Source organism: Falco naumanni, chromosome 9 (assembly GCF_017639655.2).
Source record: "Falco naumanni isolate bFalNau1 chromosome 9, bFalNau1.pat, whole genome shotgun sequence".
Classification (NCBI taxonomy): domain Eukaryota; kingdom Metazoa; phylum Chordata; class Aves; order Falconiformes; family Falconidae; genus Falco; species Falco naumanni.
Window position 1 is genome coordinate 46,973,484 of NC_054062.1, and position 19,963 is coordinate 46,993,446.

General features: G+C 38.7%; 1 protein-coding gene across 7 annotated transcripts in view; it reads right to left on the bottom strand.

Moving 5' to 3' along the window:
- The window catches only part of ADK (adenosine kinase), a 291,201-nt gene that overhangs the window by 129,475 nt on the left and 141,763 nt on the right, over positions 1-19,963 (bottom strand). The gene's annotated exons all lie outside the window — the stretch shown is intronic.

The window sequence follows — 19,963 nt, forward strand, 5'->3', positions numbered from 1 at the left end:
ACTCTTCTAGTAAATGGTAAATATATGAAAAAGCCAGTTACTACCAAAATAAGGTAGAATATTACAGTAACAAAAAAGGATAGCAATAGTAAGAAATATAAGCTAACTGGTAGACTAATTTTCTTTGGTTTTTTTTTTCAGTAGGTTTTGGGTTGGGTTTGGTTTTTGGTTTTTTTTTTTTTTTAGGGATGGATTTGTTTTATTTTATGGAAGACACACTGAGTGCGAGACCCTGCATTTTCTACGAGTAGATATGTCAGCTTTGACAAGCTGGGTTCCTACAGTAGGCGATCATCATGCTCTGGGACACTGGTATGGGATGCCAGTGCTCCAGAAGCATCAAGTTTCCACAGAATTCTCTGCAAAGTTACAGACAGCATCAACCCCCTTTCTCTACTTTCACAACACTTCCTCGCAGTCAGTCATCTGTCAGCTTTCTCTTTCTTCCTGCAGCACAGACATGATCTTGCCACCATGGGCCAAAGACTACGCATGGAAACTCTGTGAGTACACAGGCCATAGGTCACTTGAATGAAGAAGCATTTGGATCTTCTGTACGGAAAAATATGAATGAAAGATACCATGACGCTAAAAGGCACATTTGAAGAATCCACTCATTTGTTTTATCAGTGTTAAAAGCATCATTATGAAAGAATTAAGCTCTTTTGTGAAATGGATCCATCATGTAGAAACTTCAGTGGGAGACTTTAGCCTTATCAATTATTCGCATGTAAAGGAAATTTTTATAAATTAACATCGCTCCTGTCAGAATGTTGTTATATTTGCATGTGTTTAACAAAGTGTTGCCTTCTTCCACCTACACTCCCTAGAAATAGAGCAAACATTTCAGTCTTTTTGTTAAAAAAAAAAAAGCAAGCCACAGAAATACTGTTCTCCTAAATTCAAACCCTCACTTTATTAAAGGGAGGCATTTCAAGTCTGAATAAAAGCTGTATCTTTTCCTTCTTAAATCTTTCACTGTGAAGTTTATTACTTCAATTATCGTAATACATCAAGTCTAGAGTAAGACAAGATCCATAAGCAGAACATGTGATCGCGACAGGCACCAGCTGTAATGCTCATTCATCTACCCGTGTCTGTATTTGTTACAAAAGGGGTGGAAGACTTCACTTGAGTGAGCTCAAACAATCCTTTTCTGTCCCACCCGGATACCACATCAATATCCACTTTTGTGAGAGACTAGTCTTCCAGAAAATATTTGTTTTAAAAGAAGAGAACTGGAATACTCAATTTGTTTGGTAAATTTAAGAAATATTCTTCAGATTTTTCCCCTGAGAATACGTACTCGGTATTTATGAGCAGGCTTGTTGTCTTACGAACAATGACTCAGAGGAAAAAATATATATTCCTGAGGTGGCAACAGCGTTAGTGGTAACCATTAGCCCTTTTTGTAGTCAGATTTGATTTTTTTTTTACATTTCAGAGTTCAATTTGAAGTATGGACATTATCTTTTGGGGTGTTGTCCTGGGGGTGGTAACCTACTGGGGAAGGAGAAGACAGTCAGCTGGATGTATTTTGCCACAGTAAACCCTGTTATGACCCAATACACAATGAAATCCAAGCTAGAACAACTCAGTTCCTGCTAATGTAAATACTCCAAACATGGATGCTGACAAGGTCCATGGCAAGACCTCCAACTCTTTGCCACAGACAATTATGTGCCCCAAAAGAACTGATTAGCTTTAACATAACTGCTTAGGAAACACGGGATAGTGATTTAGCTAAGCCTGGGACAAGCCCCAGGAACCTCCATGTCGCACACGAGATACAGCTATGCCAAGGCACACGTAATAAACAAAGTGCTATTTTGCACACTGTGTGTCCATCCTCACTTGAGGTAAGCGAATTTCTGTGCATCAACTTGAGCTGAGTAAACCCAACTAGCTCTGTAGCGTAAACGTACGTGATGTCCCCGCATCGTAACACAGGGCCCTTTCATGGAGCATTCCCAATCTGAGTGCAAATATTCTACGTTAAAATTTATTACTGCCAGGCTCTGTGTGTAAAATTACTACCAGGTTATACTGACAAATGTATTCCTGAAATTCAAGAACAGACATAAAGAAGGTGGGAATGTTTTTTTGGGGCAAACCAGATTATCAGCTCCCTACAGAAAGAAAAAAAAAAAATCTAGAAAAGGATCTCAGAGCAGAAAGCCAGGGTAAAACACCTGGACCGTTTATACTGTGGTGCCACTAAGACCTTATCCAAAGAAAAATACACAAAATTAAATGGTATCTGAAAGCAAACAAGCCCTTCCAAAGCCTGGGCAGAAATATAGCCCATTCATACTTCACGAAACCCATATTCAAACTATTTAAGAAACTATCAATACTGCAAAAAAAGCCTGCCACAGGCACCACTGCACACCCACGCGGTCCTCCCCCACTTCCCACTACTTTCTTTTTAAAGTATTTGTGGATAACTTTGTTAGGCTTACCTATAAAACTGACCTTACACAGTGTAAGTGGTCCGCACAACAGCCTGTAGGAACATGAACGCTGCTATGAGAACATGCAGTGATGCGTAAGGCCGATTTTACACCCTCATTTTGAGCCGAGCTACTGGCTCTTGCCAGGGTTAGGTGCAGGAGCGCATCACTGTGATAAAATTCTTTCCGGGACATTACTGATTCTTTGCAAATCAACTGACTGTTCTGGCCATGTGTAGCAACCTGCATTTTATTACTACCAAGTTTTGTTTTGGTGAGGGGGAGGGATTTGATGTTTTGTTTGGTTTGGAGGGTTTTTTTTGTTGTTTGCTTCTTATTTTCTCAAATAGAACTTACAGGTACTCGATACTCAATTATCTTCGGGTTTTTTAAGCAGCACAAGTTTACACTCTAGGGAGAAAGTATACATACCCATGTATGCAACTCTGTGTGAGTTGCCTAAACAATGTATAAAAAAACAAACAATTAAAAAAAAAGTATTGCATGCCAGTTAAAAAATGGGGTGAAATCACATAAGCAACATGCATTCTCCTCTTCTTCGCGTGCAATTTTCAACTTCACAAAACCTTATCTATCTAGATACCACTTACAAAAGAGCAAACTGATTCCTGGGAAGCATTCCATCTTTCTTCAGCCTTCCATCAACCTGCCCTCTTCTTCACCGTCTGCACCAAACCAGCCGTACGGAGTCAAGTACTCTGTCAACTGTTTCATTCATTTTGTCTTTACTCTCCCAAAATCTAGGTGCCTGATATTTTTTTCTTGTATCTTTTAATCTCTAATTCTCCATCACTAGACTATTAATACAATTCCATCCCAAGTCTTCCAAAACCATTCCATTGAGTAAAGAAAGGTTTTCTGTTTTAATATCAGGGGCTGGAACTAAGCAAAAAAAAATTACATTCCCTCAAGGTTTATCTACTTGAGAAAAACTCACTGCTCAGCAACTACAAAAAAAGCAATGACAAAGTCCATATTAAGTTTAGGAAATAATTCTGAATAAATTACAATCATACATCCTTAACTGAAATGCAGTGTTCAGCTCTTGGCAGCCAGAAGGAGGTCTCCATGACCTCAGGCACACCCAGTGTATGGGAAGAGAGTAAGACAACCAGGACTATGAAATTTAGAACCAGGATGCCACAAACATGTGAAACCCAAGTATTACTCACAAAATTAAGAGATACTATGTTTAATCTAAGATTGAAAAAAAGGAAGGACAAAGTTACTAAGAGAAAATCAAAATCTATACACACGTGCTCTATTTGGGTTTCTCCACAGTGGAAAATGAATTTAAGTAAGACAGCTTGTAATACAGTGTGTACTCCACAGTAACTTTTGGAAAAGCTGTACTTGGAGCTTATCTGTGTTTTTAGTTTGAAAGTCCATCTTGCAGCACCTTCAACACACACAGTGTAATAGCAGAGCAACAACCATGCCGTACTCACCGTTTCCCTGTTTCTGCAGTCAAGCCTTAGGACTCAAACCTTTGCACGCATTAGATATTCCACGTCAGAAGTTGGATGTGTTTCCTCACAACGATCCCGCACTAATGAGATCCGTATGGGGTCAGCCTGGCATTCTACATCCACATCGCTGCCCACTCCACGTCGGCCATCTCACGTGAACGTAGCCTTTCTAGAACCAACAGCGAGCTTCTGCTGTCAGCAAGGGCACAGAGAACAACGGCTCGCTATCTCTCGTACTATCGGGACTAAAGGACGTCACATTAAACTACCAGGTGGCAAGTTAAAAAACCCAACTTCACATAAAACCAAACAAAAAATTTCATAGGTACACTGATGAAGGGGTGTTGCTGCAGGACTTTTTGAACTTCTGCGTTTGTGGCGTATTATTTACATTTACTTGGCAAAATTTCATGAACCTCAAGAACCTGAGCAACATGCTACCACCTTTGCCTGAGGAAGACCTTGAGCTGCAGGTTACTGCGAGTTGCGAGAGTATTTTGTGCACATTTCCCTATAACATGGCCATGATCTCCTACTCTTCCCTTCGCACTCATTGGACTATCAGCTTGCTCTCCCAAGAGCTGCTCTTATTTTGTCCAACAGTTTTATTTCTCATTCACATTTCTCTTTTTTTATTCTGCTGAAGGAAATACTTTAAAGAAAACAAACAGTATCTAAATTCTAGTTTCATATATGTTAAAATATCTAGAGTGACACAAGAGGAAGGGGAAAAAAAAAGGAGTTTCTTTAAATCAACGTCATTGATTTAAAGCAAATGGAGGGGATGAGGTTAATTCTTTGTTTTGAACTTAAGAGGAAAAATCAATGACAATAACTTTGACCAATCCATGCTTGAACAGTTGTATTAAACAACCTCCCTATAACTTTGGAAAGCACCTTAAACTACCGAGACCAACCAGAGGGCAAAGTACTGCTAAACAAAGCATTGCTCAAAGTAGCTCAACTCCCATTCAGTTAAAACCAACTGTCGACAGTCCCGCCACGCCGCCGGAGCAGCACGGCCATCTCTGAACGCAGACTTACCCAGCTGCTTTCAAAGCCAGTCATACAGTTACCAACACAGGCAAAACCAGCTTTGAAAGTAATTGTCAACGTTGTGCATTTCATAGCAAGTTAAGCAGTTTTCTTAATTTCTCTCATGTACACCACTTCTTGGGAGAATTCACTTAAATCCACAGGAATTTCACTAAATCTAAATCCATCTTGACAAAGAAGCAACTTGAAAGTATGCTCAATTTTGCATTTGGCTTGATAGTATCTGAAAATTTATTTTCTAAAATGAAATTACCTTTTCTGCTGCCTTTTTTTTAGCATTATCTTGCTGAAGTCAGATGACAAGCTACCTTTTTATTAAAGGAGGAACCCACTGTAACATTGATATTAATAATTCAAATGCGTGTTATGAACATATGTTCAATATAATCTTGTTAAAATTTCAATTCGTAGGTATACAGTATAGTTAACATAACGCATCAAATATTTGGGTGGTCTTACTAGCATATAACAATCTCTTATAAAAATCTGTGAGGTGTATTACAAAAACATGAGTAAAACTGGAGAAAAATTACACTTAGATTTACTGCTACATTTGAACCACCAACCACACGCACTCACATCAGTGCAAGGGAAATCAACCACCACCAGTCTGGGACTCTTAACAGCCAGCAGTCACTGAACTGCAACCACATATGTCCGGAGAAAATGATTTATTTGCTTTATTGTGCCTAACGAATGCTACCCTTTCAGGAAAACCACACTGTAAACCAAATGGGGTATCCCACATCCTAACAAAGCATCTTAAATATGTTGAATAAAAATACAAGCGGCGTTACCTACAGTGCACCAAAGTCCTTCACAACATGCTCTTTGTCCCCTGTCATTTAATTTCCTTCTATATTGTGAGGAAGAAGTCGCACCTCAGTTACTCAGTACAGTTACTGCTCTTCAGACGATTGAGGAGGTCCATGACTCAGTTTTAAAGGCCCACGTGACTGTGGGCTACCAAATCCTGCAGCTCCTCAGCAGGAGAGATTCTGAGAACAAACCCACAAATTTTTATATTTTACACCAAATTACAGTAAGCAACAGAAATCTTCCATGTGGCACAAACAAATTAAGCTATAAAATAAGAGACAAAGTATAGAGAACATTATCATGAAGAAGGTTGAGGTCTAAGGAGATTTTAAAAAAAGTATTTCTCCCTGGAGACCAAACCAGCCACCTTTGCAGCATAAATCCTCTGTTTCCACACACTTGAAATTCAGGATTTTCTTGCCAACATGGCAGAAATCTTTTTAATGTGGCAAGCAAGAGGGAACAAAGATGACAGAAGAATGAAATCCAATTTTTCTGGCCCATTATTACCAAAGCAGCAGAGAGTATTTTGGGGCCGAGGGATCTGTGGTGTTCCATTATTTGAAACATTACGCCAAACGAGGCTACACAGAATAAAACAAAGACAGATCAACCATATGTGTGTCCTTTTATACTGCATTTTAGACAAGAAGTACTTGGTATCAGACATTAGAAGCTAATAGCTTTTAGAAAAGAAACAAACTATAAGGTTCAATATAAAAAATTATACTGAGAAATTCTGGGAAGTTTGTCTTCTCATCAGACATTTTGGTAATAAAAAAACCTTTATGGCAATTACAAAGCAAAATGAGTCAATAATAATTCTTCACATCTGGGTAGAACTGGGTAGTTTATTAGAATCAATTCTCAACCTTTTGTGGCTCTTGTGACAATAAACACCACTGACATGGAAGATGAACCCACAATGTTTCACAGGAATTCTAATAGCTCTTCATTCCTTTTAAACAAGAGAGTTTAATTTAGGAATTGCTTTTACGCCTGCCCTAAAACTTCTTACTCCTTTGTCATATTGGGCAAATATTAACTCCTACTGATTTGTACAGGGCTTATTTTTGAACCATCACCCATTTCAGGGCAATCATCGTTTCTGAGCATTGCTAGGCAAACTTATCAGTGAAGGCAAACAGAACTCCAAGCAAATATTACTCATGTAGAATTTACAGCTAACAAGCTTTATGCATTTCATCAAAACTTCCACATTTAGCCAGAGCTCTTCAACTTGAAGAGGATATAAACACATTCTAGATTTAGCCCCCAAATCTGTACAGTATTGTCTCTAAGATTTTGCCTAATTCATAATGCAAATTTTTAGTTTATTGATGTCATAGTAAGTATTTAATCTTACTTCAATTAAAACAATAAAGGCACATATGCAAAACATAAGGGTATGCACAATGTCACTGGTTTTCCTTTTTATTTAGCTGTGGGCTACTGTTGCCCTTCTGGTACAGAGGAGTCACTCCGCAACACTGATTTTTTGCCAGTGGCCCTATCAACAAAAAAAAGGTTCATACTATCTCAATACCCCTTCTCTTGTTGTACTAAAACCAGAAATTAATTTGTGTTGGACATTTTGAATTGGCAAAACCAAGAGCACGCATATGCTACCGAAGGGGCACGTACACTCTGTAATATTAAAACAAGAAAAACGAAAGCAAAGTAGTCTGAAGAGTCTTCCAGGTACCAGTGGAAGCAGCTTCCATCAGTTCCAAATAAAGCTACGTACTTTCTATTAATTTAAAACTAGAATTTACCTACTGGTATAATTATAAAAATCGAAAACTTACCTGAATTGTAACTATAGGACAATGTAGAGCTGTCAAACTCGTGCAACATTAAGTAGTGTCTATTTACAATAAAATGTAGGTGACTACTTTTAACATTACAACACACGTGGTACTAACACGAATGGGAAGACAAGATGACTGAACTTAGATTTTTGGAAAAAACCCTCTTACTGGCTGTAACAGTACTGTTATGTTATTGTTAGGAGAAGGAGAAAATGACTTTCAAAATCCCAGCTGATGCAGCAGTTGGATATGCAAAAAACCATTTATGTTATGAGTAGAAAGGAGGAAGCAAGAGCAAAGCCTCAGGTTTGCTACTCTAACTGGGCTGAAATGAGGAGAATGGGGGGAAATGTGGCAGTGCTCTTCCTTCCCGCCTGTATGCCACTCAGCACCAAAACATCCCACACTCCGTCAAATGGTATGAATTATTCTCCCAAATGGGGAAACAAGAGGAGCCAAGGATATCTCTGACTCCAGATTAAATATATATTGACTGTAATTCAATTACAGCTTTTTAGCTACTATAGCTGTTTATAGCTTTCAGATTAGAAAATAGAATTCATGTCCTGGGTAGCATGCTAGGTGTTGCCTTCTATGTGTGAAAGCCTAAACCCACCCTTGAATTTTCTACTTACTTACGTATTATTACATTGTACAGTCAGACCTAAAAATTTTGCCTTCAGGGCAGATATTAACTGTACTAACCAACTTTTTCTAGTTAGTAATGCAGGCGTAGATAATTACGGCTTAACGAAATTCATTTTCAAATCTAAACCCAATAGCTCAAACACTGTGGAAAACCCCATAAATGCTCTGCCATGGTTCACAAATGTGTGAGCTGTAATTAATATTATCGCATTTTTTCTGAAAATAAACCATCAAACCACGTGATTTCTTTTTATGCAAAAGAGTAACAGATGCAATGCTATAACATGCCCAGGAGCATTTTTTTCTAAATGCCTAAAGACTTCTACTTTTCTTTTTCACCTCTCACACTTTTGTCTGACTTTTCATTATTGTTCTCATTTTTCTTCCCTCCACTAGGTCAAAAATCAAGAACGAGAGGTGCAAGCCATGAATCGTTTGAACTTAAAAGCTGCAATAGTAGATCATCAGCTCAAAGTTCCTCCTAGTCCAGTATCACATCCCAACAGCAGCCACAAGTGGATGTCTAGACGACTAAAACAAGAGGAGCACATACAATACTCTTCCAGCTGCCAACTGCTTCCAGCTTCAAGAATTTCCTACAGAGCTGCAGTTGCAGAAATACCCAAGTACTCTGCTGATACTCTTCGCTGTCAGGTCAGTGGTGACACGACTGCTAGAGATATGAAAATCAGCAGATGCGGTCAGATTATCTACTCATTGGTAAGCTGACCTCCAGAGTTACAGCAGTCTCAAGTTCTTTGGTCACAGGATTCCTGCATACCCTTCTAAAGTGATTTTGCTGCTGTACCCCTATCCTCTACCCTATGATATCACTTCATCAACAGAGCAGCCAGTACTCATTTATTTTAAAAACAAAATGGAGGTTAACTATTCTTACAGATGAGATCAGTTCAACCTAGTGCTGGAGAGGGGGAAGTAAAAAAAAAAAAAAAAACCAACAAAAAACTGTTTTAGCAAACAGATATCTCCAAAAGACAGCAGCATGCCTGTAATTCTACATTCTATAAAACAGGATCTTTGGTTAGGGAGCATGACTGAAGTTTAATATAAAATTGATGTGCTAGATGGACTGAATAAAGCAGCCAGTGTGCCTCCAATTACAGGGTTTTTTTAATACCCTTTTCTGATACTTATCTACTAAATGATAATATTGAATGTTTTCTGTTGTTCCTTTTACCATTGTACAACACTTGTACCAACTCTGCAACTGGGCAGATTACTATGTGGACATATTTGCTCAAAAGAAAAAGATGACACCTGCTTTCAATTCTGCTGACATAATTTTATCATTGTAGTGATAAAACTAAGAACTTATTAAATTCATATTCTGAAGGTCGGGGGCTTTGTAACAGAAAGAAGTTCAATGCTTTTGAAATAATTAGAATCTGATGATTTTATTTAACGTATTTACTGTATGAGTGTTCAAACATTTGATTCGGCTGCAATGCAAGATTCCACATAGGAGACCATTCTAAAAAAAATTCACATTTTCTGTTTCCCTTCCATGAACCACACTTTACACTTCTGCTGTTACTGAGAAATGCATTAAAGGCAAGTCACATGATTTCCCTCATGTCAACAAATGATGGCTCAATTAGGCAGATAAGAATCTACAGCCCTCAGCAGAAACTCTCTTCAGCCCATTCTCAGCAGTACGAAGAAGCACTTAGGGACAGCACTACTTCTGGGGAATGAATACTTGCTACCCTTTATACACAGATGCTTATTGAAAATTTCTCTTTTTCTTCAAAGAAAATTGCATCTTTCATGTTGTTGAAAATTTCCAATCACTTATACTTCCTAAATTTTTTTTCTGCATTCAGCTAAAGCTCATGATTGAAATCAGTAAAACAGTGAGGAATTTTAATTTTAGCACACTGCTCTAGTAATTCTAAATCACCTCTTGGTAATAAGGTGTCAATACATAAATGAATAAGAACTCTCAAGTTTTGACTCCAGTCCTCAAAAGAGAGGGAAATTCATATGTAAGGATGAAATTCATTCTTACCTTACTTTGCCGTGATCAAGTGTCTTAAGAACTCCATATACAAAGAGTGCTAATGATAGCAAGTCCAGCTATAAATACCAATATTCTCCTGGGTGTGCTCAGTGGATGAAGAGTTTGTTTCTGCTTCACTCCAGTTACTCACACCATCCTCCGTGTCCCCTACCTGCCATTGTTTTGCTGAATTTCTTAATTTCAACCCCACTGCTAAGAGAAATCTATTAAAAATACTGTGGTCTCTCATTTCAGGCTATGCAGAGCAAGCGAGACAGAATATTCAGTACCTCCCTTCTTTCTCCCATTTCTTCAATTTGTCTTGTTCTTCAAGATTTTATGACTCTTTATAATGCTTAGCCTTTACTTTTTCACAAAACACCTCAATGTTGTTCAGCACCAATTATACTCCATATGGTCTTAAAAAGACATGTTCAGAGGCATATGCTGAGGCATATTTCATGCTAAATACTGTTAACTGCTGTTCCCCACCATTTTCAAATTTGCAGGAAAGTATTGTTATATTGCATCTGGCAATAGCGTTGCTGGCAAAAAACTATTAGCAGCAGTGGCATTCCGCAAAACAACTTCAGTAACTTCAGCATAAAAAGTGGTAACAAGACACATCTTCTCATCTACAGCTCTTCCAAGGGCTAGACACCATTATCCACGTACTATGTGTGGGAAACCTTGTGACTGAGGAAGGGCTTTGCAGTTATCTATGAATTATAAGGGCTGACTATGCTGATGTTTATGGTGAATATTATGGCCAGGTATTTATTAAATTACTTTGCCTGAGCAGCTACATTCTTTAGAAACATGAAAAAACCCACATGGTCCTTAACCAACATAGTCCTGCCAATAAAAAACTTTGGTGCGAGTACGATTCGTCTGGGAAGCATAAGAGCATTGCTGCTGGTATAGCAGCTGTTGTAAACTGTCTGCACATTAGGCTGCTTATGCCAGAGAGAAGTGTAAATCCCCAGGAGGGTTTGCCACAGCAGCTGCATCAGCAAAATCCTTCTATTGTGGACAAAAATCTAAGTGCCCTTAGCTTTTAAGTCAAACCTTTGCAAGGATTAGTATCGGTGGTTTTATCTTGTTCATATTGCTGAAATGATGATTCATTAGTCAAACCCTACTTGCTACCACGAGGGTCTGGATATGCCTTAGAAAGAAATAGAATCTACCTCTGTATCTCCAACTTAGAATTTTTTTCTAAAACAGCACTCATTACTAATTCAGAGAACTTAGAATTTCCTTAAGTATTCTATCTTTAATTAAAGGAAGAAGAAACGAAAAAAGGAGGATCATCTTTCTTTTGACCAACCCGGACCACCCGAAGCGCATCCACCAAGCAGGTGACCCAGCGCACTGCTGACTGAGCGTTAGCCCTGAGACTAGAAGGATTAAAGCCATACCACAAACCTGCGCACCCCTGTCTTTAAGGCACAGCTCTGTTCTTTAAAAAGAGACTTGGAAAACACCACAAAGGTCTCAGCTAACGCAGATGTGCCCCGATTAAGGGGAAAGGTCTTTTCCCATGTTACAATCCAGGATCTGTCTTATCTCCCGTAGCCTCTTTCGAATGAACTTCCAGAGCCTGTTTTTCAAATCAGTCAATTCCTGTTTCAAATAGACCCAATTACAAACCAGGCTGGCGGGACACAGCCCTTCAGCCTCCTTAAGGGCTAGAGAATCTAGCCCAAAGTTGTAAAAAGCCCAATCTGTGAGGCATACTATTAACACGTGTGTTACCACTGAAAACCTGTGCAGAAGCATTTCTGCAAAATACTTTTTTCACTCAAAGTACACAACTGCTAAGCGCAACGCAGGATGCAAATTCACTTGACACATATTTTTTAGGATACCGATCGGTTATGCCGTAAAAATATTTTTACTTTTTAAAATGGTAACTGTTACTTGTATACTCAAAAAGTAGCCTTCAGGTTCGTGCCCTGCTTGCAACCCCGCTGTTTCAAAATATCTGTAGTCAACAGGCAGATGAGCGCCATTCAGCACACTTCAGTTTCTGAGCCAGGAGGAAGCATATAGGAATCCCCTTGCACTACACATATATATTTTACCATTCTACGATTTCAGTGCAAACGTTACTGGCTTTGAAGGAACAAGCACAAACATGATCATTTCAGAGTGCTCCTTTTAAAGCAAATCATTAACCGTAACTTCTTGAAAGAAAAATAATTTTGTAGTTAAGCAACCGCACCATCCCTATTACATACGTAAACTGTAAATGAAACTTCAGACCAAGTAGCGGCCTACTATAAATAGCTTAACTTGGCTTTCAAGTTACACACATGCACAGAGTTTTTGCTGTTAAAAAAGTTAACCTTCACGTAAAACAGAGCACAATTGCTGTGATATTTATATGCGGTTCTCAATGTAGCAGTTGATGAGATAGACACAGCGAATACACATTCCAGGGTTATGCAGACTACAGCATCTCCACGTGTTAATGAACCAAGCCCCTTCAGAAGAAAGGTGGAACCCCAAGTTTCTGTCACTGTACACAGAGTGATGACCACCAATTTATTACAAATTTGGGTAGTCAGCATCCAAATAGGTAAGCTACCTCAAATGAGAAATATTCACAAATGTCAAGTTTTAGTCTTCAGAACAGTCTTAAATTAATGATTCTCTTTAAACCTAATCAGAGAAGCAATGAAATGAAAAAAGAGTCAAGATAGAACCAATACTGTTTCAGTCAGAGCCCCTAACTCCTCGACTTGCTGGTGCTTTAGTTTTGAGATTTTGCTCTAACAAAGTTGACATGGTAACAGACAAAATTCTGTGCTCTCAAAGAGAGCATCTAATAAAGACTGACATGCAAGAGGACCTGCAGAAAAAATTTCCCTTCAAATTGACTCATCTCACCCCGCAGAGTATGAAGGCTTCCCTTTTTAATTTACATTTAAATAGTGTGTTAAGGCTGCCCAGACTTTACATATGATTTGAGACTCAGGGTCCCCAAAGGCAGAGGCATCTGGGAGCAGAGGTCTCGGCAGCGGTCTGTGGGCGGCACGGCGGGTCCCCGGCCCCAGCGGCAGAGCTGGCCAGCGAGCGCCTCGTTTCCCCGCTCTGCTACAAAACCCCACTCAGCCTCCACGGACAAGTAGCTTGCAACCAAGAGCATTTCAGCAGATTTACCAATTCTACTAATGAAATTAAAGCATGCCCTTTCCCCTCCTCTTCTCCCTCCCTAAAAAGAAATATATTTTAAAAAGGGCAACGCAATCACAACCATTATGTCAATTAAAATTTAAATGCTGAGTTTATCTCTGTAGGTATCTGTCAAACGCAAAGCGCACACAACATCTTTGGAGTAATAATGATGTTTTATCATTTTAATAACAAACACTTGGAAAAAAATCCCTAAAGTGTACCAGTTGGGGTGGTCTGAATTAACAGTAGCTTGATAGCCCAAGGGTAGCAAAAATAGATTGAGCTACCAAATTTCATAGTAGTTATAGCAGCTGTCTTCTTGCCTCAGGGAACCTGGGTATTTAACAAAGCAGACAGCTTGGCATTGGCATCTGATTAGTAGTGTGGGTATTGTTGGACAGAATACGCGCAGTTCTATTGTTTCACTGTTTGATTAGGAATTTGGAGAGCTATGGCATCATTTAGCTTTTATAGCTAGCTTCTGCATGTTCATTTACAGGTACTATGAGAAGATATTTTCTCATTTATCACTTGCTGCAAGTAGGGACTATCGTCTTGAGCACGATCAATGAAACATGACAGGATTTAAATGTCAGGGTCAGTTGCCTCCCCGCTTCTGTGCCAAAATTTTGTTGAACCAACTGCACAAGTTTTTCTAATTGGGGAGAAGAGTGAATAAGGTGAAACCCTGTTCCTCCCTTACCACACGATACAAATTACTCAGAATTTAAAATAATTTTAAAATGTCGTTTATTCCAGTTTAACTTTACACGGGGAAATTTCTCTTCACAAAAGAAGTCTCAGAGAAAAAAATACAGCTGTTGGGGTTTCTGGAAGAGAGGGATCGATTTTTATTTTTCTAATCCCACAGTAAACCTGACAATTTGGGTAACCACCGGGGGTAAGAGAATCTTCGGTTCAAACCTGATCTGCTCCACGGTAAAAAATCTTAGTTAACATGCTTTATCTAAAAAGGCTTGATCTTGGGGAATAACCTTAGCACAAACAACAATATTACTCTGAGGTTTGCGTTTGAACTTCATACAGCCAAAAAGACCCCCCACGTGGCTCTTCTCTCTTTCATTCTTTAAGTATACATCACAAATTATTGGTGCTTGTTGGCAGAGTTCAAATCACTGAACTCATTGCAAATAGTCTACTTCAGCTAGAAGTACATTCTTTTACTCTATCAAATCCATCTGAGGTAATAAGACTTGATGTTTTATTCAACAGAGCTGAGGAAAATTGTTGCACAATAGGTTAATTCAAAATGGCAGCATAGAAAATGCATCTGTCAGTGGGGATCAAATTACAGGGCAAGCTCCTCTCAATGCTTAGAAAAACAAGTCTGCAGTTCTACAGATTATGTGCATGTGTGTGTTTAAAGGGGTGGGAAAGGAGCTAAATATCTGAGCTAACCTCCAATTAAAGTCAATCATAAAAACAGCCAATTTAATGAGGACGGATTTCTTTGGGTAATTATAACACCAACCACTTTTTTTCTCCCTCTCTTTTAAATCTGTAATTCTGCCTTCTTGTTATTGCTTGCTTTGTCATTAATCGCCTCAGGAACTTGATTTCCTAGCAACAGACTCTGCCACCAAACATTTGGCTCCCGTTCAACATTTTCTTTGTGAAAAATGGCACTGCTATTGCCGCCTGGCTGTTGCAGCTAGACTGGCTGTGTAAGTGCTCTAATAATGCATTCTTCTAAAAAACACCCCCCACACACCAAAAAAAAAATAAAAATCACATGATAAAAGGAGCGATGACTGAGCTTCGCTAATTACTGCGCTGAAGAAGCCTATCTGCAATTTAAAGGCTACTAGGGTAGGAGGAGAATGACAGGAAAGGAAACGTGTATATTCTTCACATAAATAAATGTAATTTATAACATAGAGGTGAACGTTTAGAAACAGATATTTTTACAATGTTACATTTTCATTAATTTTAAATTACGGAAAAAGGAGATTAGAATCTTTCTGGAAAGTTGATGATGTGTTTTTCTGCATAAAGTACAAAGCGTTCACTTTCAAAGAACGCTATCTGGACGATCAAACTTTGCAAAAAATAAAACGAAAAAGTTTCGAATTCACTTTTCTACATGAGTTACTTGAGAAAACACTGGCAAAATTGTCTATGCCTGATAAGTTATACCTGAAATAGCAGCATAATACATGCCACATCATAAATACATCACAGCATGATGTAACGCACGCTGTACTTACTAGACAAAGCTCTTTTTTGCACGTTGATAAAAGAAATAAAGCTGTAAATTCCTGTATTTATGAGAGAGAAAGTACTTTTGCCATATTCGTTTTGGAAGCGAGTCAACGGCAGATTTGCTAACTGGTTAGATAGCGAGTCTATCATCTCCCCACCACAAATGGGTCACGCTTCAGCCCAACCCCCAGAACACCCAGCGCCTCAGGATGGTGGCTTTCAGGACGGTGACGTTGTCCCAGGCCAGCAAAAAAGACCACAACTAACTGTTGCTAACTGCAGCTTCTTCTGGATGGTTAAGACATTCAGAATGGTCTTTTCCTGGCCATAAAATCTATTCGTTACTGCGAGAAAGAGTTCTGCATGTCCAATGGCATACATGCTGACACCAGAGCGCTATGGCAAGAGTTATCAACGCCAAAAAAAGCTCTTTCAGAGTTATTCAAACAAATGCCTTTTTTAGGGGATATTTTGATTCCTACCAGTGTCTATGTCTCTCGTTTTGCATGGTGCACACACAGACCTAGCACATCTCAAAGCAAAAAAAGCTATCACAATACATTGTAAATTATCATAGTCATCATAGCAGTAAATTACAATAAAAATGCCTTCATTGAATATGCCTCTGAAAGGAGGAGACAGCACAAAAGAAATTTCATTTATACTTACATTGTTATAATAATCAGCGTTTTTTCTCAAGCAGAATGGCCAAACCCCATGTAAAATACTGTAGAATGTTATTTAAGCTTTGCTACACATTGCTGACATCAAGCTTATGTTTTGACAGATTCATGTTGAAACCAGATAATTCCACCATCAAGCCCACTACACCACCACAGTATCTCTCTGCTTCGACAAGCACTTAGGCATTAAAAGAAAATAAATATAAAAGTATCACAGTAGCTGTTGAAATGTACCAGGGCGGTTGGACTTTTAAAAGCTTCTCCTTCAGCAGACCGGTGTGTACATGGGGTTCATCATGGCATGCCACAACACATGGCATTTCCCACTCAAAACTCAGCCTAAGACCAGAATACCTGCTCTTGATGAGAGCTGTCACGAACACAAAAATAAATTACACTTGCCATTACCTTTGTAAACACAAAAGAGATGCTGATGGTGGTGAATGTAATTTAACTGCGGGCTAACAAATTTTAAAAGTATTAGAAAATTTTATACTTAATGTGGTACAACTGAAGAGCATCGCCATTGAGAAATTTCTATCATTTGCTACCTGGAAGCAGGAGAAGGGAATGGTTTAAACTTTTATGGATTGTGAAACAACAACAGCCCATGCAAAGCTGACTGAGTGGAAGTGTTACCTACTCTGAAGATAAAAGGTTGTATGGCAATACTGAAAGTGAGCAACCCAAAATTCAGCTGCACACAAATAGGTCTGAGCGCTACAAAAAAGCTTCATTGTTCCTCTACTTTCTACCTACAACAGGTAGCACAGGAGTTGAAGCTTTCAGGCATTGTAAATTCAAAAAGCAAATATACAAGATCACGATGCATAAAGTACAGCGTAAAAATGGTCCCACATCTCTTTAATGAACACAGAAAAGCAGGAGCATCAGCAATGCCGTACCTGTATGAAACAGCTAGGCAAGGAGCCTACATTGATACTCATGAGAAAAAAAACTTTGAGAGGCATCACTTCTAACACCAGCTTTTTAAGTACACAAACTATATCCACAAAACACAAATTCAAATACAGTCCCTGAACAACAATGTACTACTCTCCTTTGTACAGAAAAGAGACAAGCTTTTTATTAAAGGAAGATCTGCTCGTGCTTTGGGAGCTGCTTAACTGATCCCTTCTAAGCTAAGATTCCAGTTACTTACTGGGAGAGAACCTAACAGCACTCAGTGCTGCCACTTCATGTGCTTCGTAAAGGAAAGTATTTAAGAAAAAAGAAAAACCTCCAAAGCACAGAAAGAACTTTCAATAACACATTTATTACTTCAGCACCAAGATAAAACCAGCATCAAACAACAGTGTTTCACTCGCCTAATGCCTCCAACTTCAAACATTAAATCAAGGCAGGTGCTGGACTAAAAGACAAATCGAGTAAAGCTAAGTAACTGGCAAAGGTAAGGATGGCTAACTGGTACACAGGAAAATACACACCTGTGAAGCACCAAACTCGTGGCAAGAATGTTCCAATACAGGCAGAAAGATAAAATTCAGCTGTCTATGAGCAAGCAGTATCAGTTGTCACAGAGTTAAGTTTTCACAAGGTTAAGTGCAGCTTTTAATGAGGAAAGCATCTTCTCCTTTTCCATTTTCTTCTCATTATGAAAGGACAAGTGCAAAATTCCTTACCACAGAGGTGCTCAAATGACAACTAAAATTCTCTGCAGTTTTTCTGCTCTCTTAAGCAACTGTTATCAGCAGATTGTTTTTGTTAATCAAAAACATTCACAATAAAAAAAAATATTTGAATTCCAGGCCTTATTAGGATAAGATAATTAATAGCGATATACTATAAGTTGCATTAAAAGTGTTGAAATGTTTGTGTGCAACGTAAACTGAGTAGCAGCAGCTCTCATAGATTTCAGCTGGCACTGAAGACACTGATGATCTTAAAAATCCCACCACGGAACACAACCCAAAGACCTCATAGCCCAATACATGTTATGGAATTCTTAGAGATGTTTACGTAAGTAAAGTACTACCATTACTTTACTAAATGTCTCTGCAAATCATACAAGCAAGGTGCGCAAATATGGAGTATTATCACCTGAGTTTCTAAGATGTGACTGTAGCACTTAAGAATTTTAAAATGCAACTCCTGACAGAAATCACAGATTCACAGAAAAAAAGAAGAAAAAATAAAAAAAAAAAAAAGAAAAACCACATACACACACAACACACGCAACTTAAGGTTATTTTCATGTCAGGTTGTGTTCCATTCACAATTTCAGAGACAATAAGACAACATTTAATGTTATCATAACTCTCAACTTATTCTGAAGTAAGGGAAATGTCTGAGGAAGAGACATTTTCTAGTCCCGGTAGGAACGAAATAAAATCCCTCACAGTGAATTCTAATCAGACACCAGCAGCACAGCTAGCTGATCCACAGCGAAATGAATATGACAGACTGGAAGATATGATGCCAATGGTTGAAATTACTGCAAGTATATGAATTACATCTGGAGAAGGAAAAGAAATTGCATAGAGTTTGACAGTACATGTAATCTACCTCAAATGATACAAAGTTGAGTCATTTTAAAGGATTAAAATACACCTTTAAAGTTTACCATCTTTGAGAAAGCTGGGGCAGCCTCTGTAATTTGCTTCTATTTGCGATTTACAGGGTCCTATTCTTTGCTAATCTTTCTCCAATTTGTCTGCCGGATCTGATTACCAGATGGCTAAAATAAACGTATTGTGTTCATTCATGGTAACAGAAGTTGTCTTTAAGGGTTCTGTCATGGCTTCGCTATCTTTTCCTTTGTACCTACTCCTCCCTCTGTGAATTGATTAGATTTCAGAGCTAAGTTTCATCTGAGGGCCATTCTGCTGAATGCTGCATTGAAAAGCATATTATCTACTCTAGGAAGCACATGGAGATGACCACAGGATATCACAGACCTGTCCTAAAGCAACAACTGCCTCACTCTGCCAAGAAAATTGATTGTTTGATAATCTCAAGACACGGATTTCCAGAATAAGTATCTGTCCCTAACATACATTCTAATGCAACCCAAGAAATAGGTGGAAGCGAGCAAGTGAAAAGCAGCATATGCACAGCGCAAAGCCAGGGGAGGTAAACAAGACTAAAGCAAAGACAGACAGGTACGCAAATTCATGACTCCGAGAGCTACCCTGTACCACAGGAGTGGCAACTGTTCACTACATGGCTTTGGTTACTCTGGTAAACCGCTACAAACTTGCAAGTCAAGAAGCTAAGTGAAAGAAAAGGGTATGAATGCGTTGTAGTGTGAAGAAATGGGTACGGTTCTACATATTGTCTCCTTAAGTAAAGTTATACACGCAATCTGTAATCTGAAGTGGTGACGCCATCCTAGAAATCTCTTCAATGAACCCATCCTTCAGTGCTTTTGCTGCCGGTGTAAACCAGGTTCTTTACCCAACAGAACTCCTGCAATCAGATGTTCCCCTAATCTGAACTCCATTTTGCAACTATCTAATACAATCTATTAGCACTTCAGTGTTATTTATTCATCCATTAACATATGCACATCTTGGGTTTTATTTTCAGTTTAGTACAGTAGTTCCCTTGTCTCCCA